This window comes from Melanerpes formicivorus, unplaced genomic scaffold (assembly GCF_026170545.1).
Source record: "Melanerpes formicivorus ecotype bairdi unplaced genomic scaffold, bMelFor1.0.p_v2 SCAF_30, whole genome shotgun sequence".
NCBI lineage: Eukaryota > Metazoa > Chordata > Aves > Piciformes > Picidae > Melanerpes > Melanerpes formicivorus.
In genome coordinates this window covers 2,362,166-2,371,210 of record NW_027142382.1, presented here as the reverse complement: position 1 = coordinate 2,371,210, position 9,045 = coordinate 2,362,166, and the positions used below count along the sequence as shown (strand labels likewise).

The 9,045-nt window shown below is 39.1% G+C and overlaps 1 long non-coding RNA gene across 1 annotated transcript; it reads right to left on the bottom strand.

The window, feature by feature from the left end:
* Positions 1 to 2,125: 2,125 nt before the first annotated feature.
* On the bottom strand, positions 2,126 to 8,629 carry LOC137449603 (uncharacterized). Its single transcript, XR_010989431.1, has 3 exons — positions 8,537 to 8,629; positions 7,811 to 7,945; positions 2,126 to 2,612 (listed from the first exon to the last, which is right to left on the bottom strand). It is a non-coding gene; the product is annotated as an uncharacterized lncRNA (long non-coding RNA).
* Positions 8,630 to 9,045: the final 416 nt, after the last annotated feature.

Genomic DNA, 9,045 nt, shown 5'->3' with positions numbered 1-9,045 from the left:
ATTTTTGCAAGTCTCTTTTTAGACCAGAGTCAACATCCAGCTCTTAGGAATAGTGTTTTATCATCTCCTGTGGAAAGACTTTAGACCAACAAACCAGCGTTGAATATTGTTGCTGTATTTCTGTGACAGTGATAAAAAGGGGAATATAGCAGAGCATGGATAATGCAGCACTCTCGTTTTGTTAAATACAAGGACTTACAATTACTCAACCAAGTTGTAATATAAAATAATCCTAATTAAATGTTTCCACTGCATTATCCTTGTCTCCGGTTCCATAAAATGTATATTGTTTCAGTTCCAGTATTTTGGAATCTGTCAATTCATCATCTTCTAGATGGCTACTGTCAGAAACTATCTGAGCTTGAGATAGAAGATGGGTAAAAAGTGTCATTTAGACTTTGTAAATGTCATTTGGACTTTATAGTCACTCCAGAAAGGAAACCAAGTATTCATTATATTGCTCTCTTCAGCAAGTACTAAGGGAGACTAAATGTGCCTTCCAGAAACTTGGCATATGCAACATACAGAATGCTACGCTGACATTCCTCACTTCCCATTCTTCTCTTTCCTTTTTGTCTTCTTGGGCTATTTCAGATAGTGAGATGATTCTTCTGGTAAGAGGTTGGCCCTTATTTCTTGGCCTCATTCTCATAAGATAAGAAATGACTGGAAATAGTCTGTTCCCCTGAGAAAGAAGCTTTCTATTTTTGGAATGGGTTCTTCACCATCCCTCACTCTATCAATATCTATCAAAACTAAATTACCTTCCAAGGATCTGAAGACCCTTGAATTTTATAATTTTAAGTTTAATATCACAATTCTTTTGGTTGTTGTTGTTGTTGAAGTTCTTGGGTATTTAACTACATTAAACTTATAACAATATTCAAATTGTAAATAAAATATCTTAAAAGATATTCAGTCTCTTAGTTCTGAACTGCTATTCTAGGCACCTTTATTCTAAGCATCATGGAAGTTTAAAGCAGAGACAGTGCTGATAGTACCACTTCTTGCAGAGTCTTGAAAGATTTTTAGCTTGCTTTCTACTGTCTTCTGATTCTTCAGTGGATATGTGAAGAATTTTTATTGCTGATAATCCTACAGACAATGCCACATTGCCTAATATTCTGGAAGCTTGTCCAAGGGAAAAAACAAAACAAAACAACCAACTTGAATGTGTTAATACACAGGTGAATAGTCATACTGGGGGGTTGCATATTTTCTTCCTTTATGTGCTGGTATTTTTAATAGTGGTAATGGCTGTCTCAGGTACAATTTTATTTTTAAAATCAAATTTAATCACATTTACCTACATGTAGACTCAATTTTGTCATCCTTCTTTGCTGATGATACCACATAAAGAAGTATGGAATAATTCCCCAGTAAGAGCATTTTATTCAGGACTGTTCAGTGGGGTTTTAGGTGACCCGGACGTGCAATTGGATGATATTTCATCTCCTTCATTTTGCCTCTCATGCTTAATATAGATATTATTTAATCTGTAAGTTGGTGTCTTCCCATGTATTTTGCAGTTTTGCTTGGTTTTACTCCTACAAGTACTCTTTTCCCCCCAACTATGTGGTTTTCTTCATTGTTATGTTGTGAGCTTAGTCCCATTGCTTCTCTCAGTTTTGTCAATCTCATATTTACAGTGTTGGTGTTACTGGATGAGGCATCTTGTCTGATGCCAACATGTATATTCTAGCATTGCTTTTTTTACCTTTGGGGGGGGTTATGCTCGTATTAGACTTTGCTCTGGTAACATAGGTTACTCACTGTTTGTTCACACCATGATTGCATAAAAAATAAAATCCATGCGTTTTCCTTTGCTCTTTACATCCTCCTTCAAATCTGACTTTTTAAATACAATATGCCTATTAACTGAGCACCAAATTTTTTGCATCTTTATGTGTAATCCTCTTTTCCATGTCATAGACAGCACATAAACCAACAGGTATCCAAACTTTTGAATTCAGTAATATTTGAATGTATCTGAGCTTCCACAACTGCTTAGGAACAAGTTCTTTACCATGACGATTGTGGAACACTGGAGCAGGTTGCCCAGAGAGGTGGTTGAGGCCCCATCCCTGAAGATATTCAAAGTGAGGCCCTACAAGACTCTGTGCAACCTGATCTAGTTGAGGATGTCCCTGCTTACTGCAGAGGGGGCTGGACTGAATGACCTTTGGATGTTCCTTCCAACCCAGATCATCATAGGATTCTATGATTATTTTTAACATTGTTATCGAGACTACAAATCTCATTGTATTGCATTGATAGTTCAGCAGTTCCAGTTTAGCAGTTCAACCTTGCTTCTCCTTCTAGCACATTGTGAATACCTCCTTGCACATAATCATTCTTTTTCATCATTTTGTAGGTATTCCTGGTGTTCTTTTTATTATTTTTACAATTTCTGTTCTGAATCCTTGACATTTAATCCCCACCCTTTTTCAGCTTCCACTCCAGCCTTCTTAATTTTCCATTACATTTCTCCCTATTTCTCTGCAACTTTTCATCAACTTTTTGTGATGGCTAGCAGTGCAGAGGGATTTGGAAGGCTGTTGTATTTATTTGATTTATTTGTTTGTTTTCTTTCATTTCTCTGCATTCTCTTTCTGAAAAACAAAACAAAACAAAACCAACAGACACAAGCAAGGAAAAGGCAGAGTTCCCAGCTTCCTAAGTATGAAAGGTCAGCATGATACAGGACCTTTCAGAGAACTGTATTAAGCTCCTGCTACATATTACACTGTCTCTTAAAGCTCCTAAGTGCAAATGTCACACCAAAAGCCAGAACACATGCATATGGCTCAGAAGAGAAGGCTCCGAGGTGACCTAATTGTGGCCTTCCAGTATCTGAAGGGGGCCTACAGGAAGGCTGGGGAAGGACTTCTCAGGATCTCAGGTAGTGATAGGACTAGGGGGAATGGAATGAAGCTGGAGGTGGGGAGATTCAGGCTGGATGTGAGGAGGAGGTTCTTCACCATGAGAGTGGTGAGACCCTGGAATGGGTTGTCCAGGGAGGTGGTCGAGGCCCCGTCCCTGGGGGTGTTTAAGAGCAGGCTGGATGAGGCTCTGGCCAACCTGATCTAGTGTAGGGTGTCCCTGCCCATGGCAGGGGGGTTGGAACTAGATGATCCTTGTGGTCCTGTCCAACCCTGAATGAAACTATGAAACTATGAAATAAACTGATACAGAGAATGGAAGTCAGAGTCATCATTTTGAAGTGCTTTGAGATAGGAAGGCCACTGAATGTTTGATAAAAATTACATTCTCCAAATTGGATAGTAATTTCTAATTCTCACAACAGTCCTTTGTGTCCTCCCTCCACTAGGAAGTACTATTCTTGGAACAGAATTCATTAATTTTCATTAAGAAATCAATTAGGGAAAAAAAAAAAAAAAAGACACCACGTTTTGCTATTACATTTTGAAATTCACATTCTTCTTTCTTGGAGTGGGCAGAGAAGACAAATTCAGTATGACAAACCTTAATTTGCATTGTTATGAAGCCAGGGAAATGGAGTTGCTCCAAGTCAATATGGACATGCTAGTTTATCATGTCAATGTACACTTGTTCATACACAGCACCATCTGATGCTTATGTGCTACACAGAAACACTGGCATGAAGCTACAGTTGTCACACAATTCAGCAGGGTTGGAAAATAATTATGGCACAGACAGCTTGGATGTGATCCCAGCCCTCAAGGATGTCACATAATTTCCAAAAAGCTGAAACTTAAAAAAAAACAAAACCCAACCCCAAACCAAAAAGCCCCATAAATTTAAAACTTTGGGTGGTTGTAGACAGCAAAATGGAGTAACTCACTTAAAATAGTAAAGAGTGGAGAATGATGGGTAAATACTTTGAAATTTCTATTTTTATTGGTCATAGTCTGATCAAATTCTGTAGTATTTCAGTTTCAGCTCTTCAATAATTTCCTTCTGGCAGCCAATGAGGCTGGTTCCAGCCCTGTTCTCTGACAGATGGAGCACAGCAAAGAGGGAAACATCTGCTTCTGTCTGTCAGGGCATTGAAGGCATTTCTAACCTAAAGTATAGGAGTACTCATTCCAGATTGGGATTTGGTGCTGTTAAGCACAAAAGAGGCCAGATATTTTCTTTTGTACTAGGATACCTCTAAGTCACTGTACCCTACCAAAACAATGCAAAGTTAATTGCTGTAGATGGGAGACTGGCTCAACACTGCAGAAAACTCATTGACATTCACACATTCCTTGTCAGGCACAGTATTTCAGGGGGGACGCAGAATAGCGAGACAATAGTTGATGTAAGCTAAGAACAAACTTTTCCAACTAGCTCTTGCCTCCCACTCTTCTTTCATAGTGCTGGGAATTAATTTGTTTACAGTGCAGTTCCACTATTTCCAGCCAGGTTTTGGATACTAAATGCCACTTTCAGAGAGCCAGACACAAGATGTAACATGGCCAAGAAATCTGTTCTTCTCAGACCCAAGACCTGCACGGCCAGCCTGCAGTTGTCCCCGTGCAAAGGCAAGCACCCAGTGCATGGCTCCCCTGCTCGCTAATGCTCTTTGTACATTCAGGCAGCATCTGTTTGTCAGTTGGTTCCTTCATTCTTCACACTGATGGGGCTTTTCAAACAGAAAGGCACTTTCCATGTCTATTTTTTTGGAGATGGAGGGATGCACAGTGCAAAAGGTCTGTAATAGATCATCTCAAAACAAGTAGTGCACCACAGATGTGTGTTCCTAGTGTGCCTCTGCACATGCTGCCTACAGCCAAGACTCCAGCAGCAGGGCAAAATCAGAAGCACTGGTACCAGCACTTGGCTGTCATCCCACAGTGGTCTCAGAAGGACATAAAGCCATGGGGACTATATAATGTTTCTGTAAGTGACACAAGGGGAAAATCTCAATGTGCCTCTGAACTCCTGAAATTGAAAAGGAACTTTAATTTTTGTATTTATTGATTATAAAAGAGGGGAGAAAGAGGAATGAAATGACACTGCAAAAAGGTATGGGATATTTACTACCAGTACTTGTTCTGCATCTAGTCTGCGTTCATAACATATTCATCTATTTAAATCAATGAGAGTTTGAGACATGCAAAGAATCTGGCACTGGGATTAATTTTCATGCTAGTCAAAGTGATTTTTCTTCAATCTATCATATACTGTATTTGACATAAGGCTTTTCTCTCAATCAGTAATTGACTGATACATGCTTTGTGCTCCAGTGAAGGTAGATTTAGTACACTGGGCATCAGCATGAGCTATGTTGGTCTTTTAAATGACATATTTAATTTTTCCAAGTTGTATTGTACTATTGTTTCTACTAATTTCACATTCCCCACCAGTTCTGCAGTCCCTTGTTTAATAACTAATGTTTTACTTCAAGGGAACATGGATCTTGAAGACATCAAAGGTGCCTTGACATCTCTCTATAGACCATGACAGCCTCCTTTGCTCTCCATGTCTCTTAATGTGGAGACATCAATGAAGGAAGAAACACAGGACCGTGGTAAATGTGGTAAACAGACAGAGAAAAAGTGACTCACTTTTTCTTTTCCAGTGGTGTTACTAATAGATTTTCATTGACCAGATTAAATGGACTAGGGGATTGAGCAATTTACCTAACCAGCTAGCAGAGAAATATGCACGCTAAAAGGAAGTGCAACAGTCATCTTCTGTGAAAGATTTTTTTCTTTCTCAATTTGACTGTTTGACTCAAAGTTATTATTTGCTTTTGGCTTTAAAGTAATTTTGAAACTTGATTTTGTGTGTACTGTTCATGAAAATGAAGGATCTTGATGAACAAAAATCTTAGAAAACAGAGCTAGAGAAATGTCCTAACTAACATTCACAGTTTCCTTGATCTTCTAAACATTTGCCCTATTTGCTGAAACTTTGTATTCCATACTCCTTAGAATTTAAGTTCTTAAGGCTGCTCACTGCAAGCCTTACTTGGCTGCCTTTCTGATTGCAAGTTTCCTTTTATTTTACTATTTCTTATATGACTGAGAGAAGCCAAATAAAAATCTTTTACTGGCAGTTCTAATAGGAACAACAAAGCAACTGAAACTGTAGAGTACCACTTCTTGGCTAGAAACAAGTGGTGAGTGTACAGTGTGGAGGAAGGAACAGTAGGAGAGGGAACTGCTAGGTATCAATTTTCTTTTTTTCTTAAATGTTCAACATGCATGACATTAATCTGATAGAAGAAAAGATTACAAGAAATAGGTTGGGCCTAAAACATGCACTACAGATTCTCAGGGTATCCAGTAAAACTGACAGAGTCAAAAAAACCAATCAAATAACCAAAACACAACAACAAAAACAACACCAAACAAAAAACCAACCAAATAAACCATCTAGGAGACTGTCCATTCCCTCATTTAGAGAAAGATCTGAACAACTTGCTTGAAGGCAGTGCAAATAATAGAACTGTAATCCTACCATGTAAGAATAAAACAATAGCCTCAGTAGAGTACTAATAGGGGAAATAATAATAATAATAAATAATAATAATAATCAGCTTAGAATTAGCCTCCACGATCATCTTCAACAAGCATTAGGTGCTCTTACTCATCTGCATTTCTACTCAAAAGCAACAAAGAAAGAGAGGAAATGTAAGGAGACAAAAAGGCTGCAGCTTAGGAAGAGGGGATCGTATAAATGTTTATAAATATCTGCAGGTTGAGGGTCAGTCTCCTTTTGGTGTGTCCTGGGTTAACACAATCCACTTCCACAGGCTCCCCCTCACATACAGACAGCACAGAAAAAATATATCTGGGTCAAGATAAGGAATTTAGAGACCTCACATAATGCACAATCACCTTAGCCTGTCTGCAGAAAAGTGCAGTAAAGGCAGAAGCAGCAGCAGTAGCCAGAGACCTCCATACCCTGACCCACAGGCTGCCCAGTGGAAAAGGCCAGCACCCCAAAAACCAAAAACCGAAAGCATCAACCAAAAACAGGAAGCCTTTCATGTTACAATCTGAACTTCAAGCCCCTTTGCTTTAGCCAGCACTTTAATTTTGAAGCTGGCATGAGGGCAGCATAGTATTGAATATCATCAGAAAATTCAACTCATCCCATGATATTCTCCACCCCTTATTCTATTCCATCTACATCATGCCCAGCAGCAATTAACATCAAACAACATACATCACTCACTGTCTATTTTCACTGAAATTGAGATTACAGTGTGCTACACAGAAGACTTCTCACTGCAGAGGCTCTGGAGTTTCACTCTGCCCCAGTATTGTCTGGGTCAGTCCATGATCAGCTCAAACGGTGGAGCTGTTTCCACCCCAGGGCAGTCAATTCCATGTGTACAGGACACTTCTCCAGATAAAAGCAAACTGGCCTGCATTCCAGTGCTCTGCTTCCAACTCACATAGCTGTCAGGATCCCCCTGTCACACCAGAAATACAGATGGCTTCCACCTGTCACAGTTTGATGGCATCAGAGTGCACAGCACACCTGTATCTACTAAAGCTTTACACTCTCATGGGTTCAACTTGCCAAGACATCGGATCCATACAGTCCAATAAACCCAGATACCCCTCTCTTTCATCTGATGGAGGCAGGGCCCCTCTAATTCTGACTGTAATCACTTGTAGCTTGTGAAGATGCTTCGAAAGTCCCTCCTCCCTTCAGGAGGATCAGAAGTAGTATCAGTTCTTCTGCCCTTTTTGGATGATTTTCCACTGGAAACTGGGGCAGTGTTCTTTGGGGGAGAATTTCTTTGTAATTCAGAGACTTACACAGTTAGAACTGACATGGATTTTGGACTAGATCATCTCCAGAGATCCCTTCCAGTTCTTACCATTCTGTGATTCTGTATGTGTGAACTGCAGGACTGCAGCCAAGGGACGTCTTGCAGGCATGGTATTTGTCATGCCAAATGGATCACACGAAGGTAAAAGCCTGAGGGAGCTCAGATCCAGGATAGATGTTATACCTAGAAAAGCAGCAAAATTTCCATCCTTGGCTGTCTTTCACACTAGTAGAGAAGCAAAATCCATAGTATGGATGCTGGCTAGGAATGGCTTTCTAGATGACCTTCACATTAACCAAAGTAATCAAGATGCATAGATACAGCACAAATTCTAACTTCTTGCTGTACTTTGTGAATTCTCATGTACTCTCTTTGTTTTTCTTCAAATGCTTAATTTTTGTCATTAATTAGATTACATTCTTAATACAACAGAATAAAATGAACCAGCTTGCTCTCTCTAAATACTTTGCCACTTTAAGCAGAGTACCAGAAGGAACAAGGAAAAAAAAAAAAACAATAAAAAAACCAAACACATAAAAAAAAAACCCCAAACCGAATGTCATGTTACAAAAGCAATGAAAAAAACAGCAACATCAATCCAGCCAATGAAAAATGCATTTCTGTTGATGCTCAAGGGCATATGGGAAGTGTTAAAATATATGAGTGAGGAAATGCACTCAGTCAGATGTACAAATGACAACGATTTGGGGAAAGATTCAAAACATTGTGAAAGAAATTCCAACAGGCATCAACAAGCAGAACAAATACACTTACTCGGATATTATGTCTGGAAGATTTCACAGCAGCTCATTTGACCATCTAAGGTGACAATATATCAGGAGATAACATTTTTACAATCCTAGTCTCCACAGGAAAAAAAAAATAAAAGAGAGAGTGAATATTAAAATTTGCAGTAATCTTCTTCATCTTAGTTTTAAGATAAATCACTCACACTGAATTTTCTGTCACCAGATTAACTATACATTCTCCCTTGGTGTATCTACCACCTGTTGCAAAGAGTAGTTCCTACCCACCTTTTTATTTCCTTTAATATGTCATATTCAACTTCATCACAGTCTTCAAACGACATTTTGTTTTCTCATATAGAAATAACACTACTTTCTATTCCTACAAAGATAAATTTTCCCCATGTTTTTCAGTATCTGCCTTGCTTTTTTTCCTCAGTGACTGTGCACTTCGTGGCAGTCAGAACTAAACCACTTCTGCTGCATACTGACAGTTCACCATGGTTGAGGAAAATGCTGCAGCTCTTAGGTGGTGAA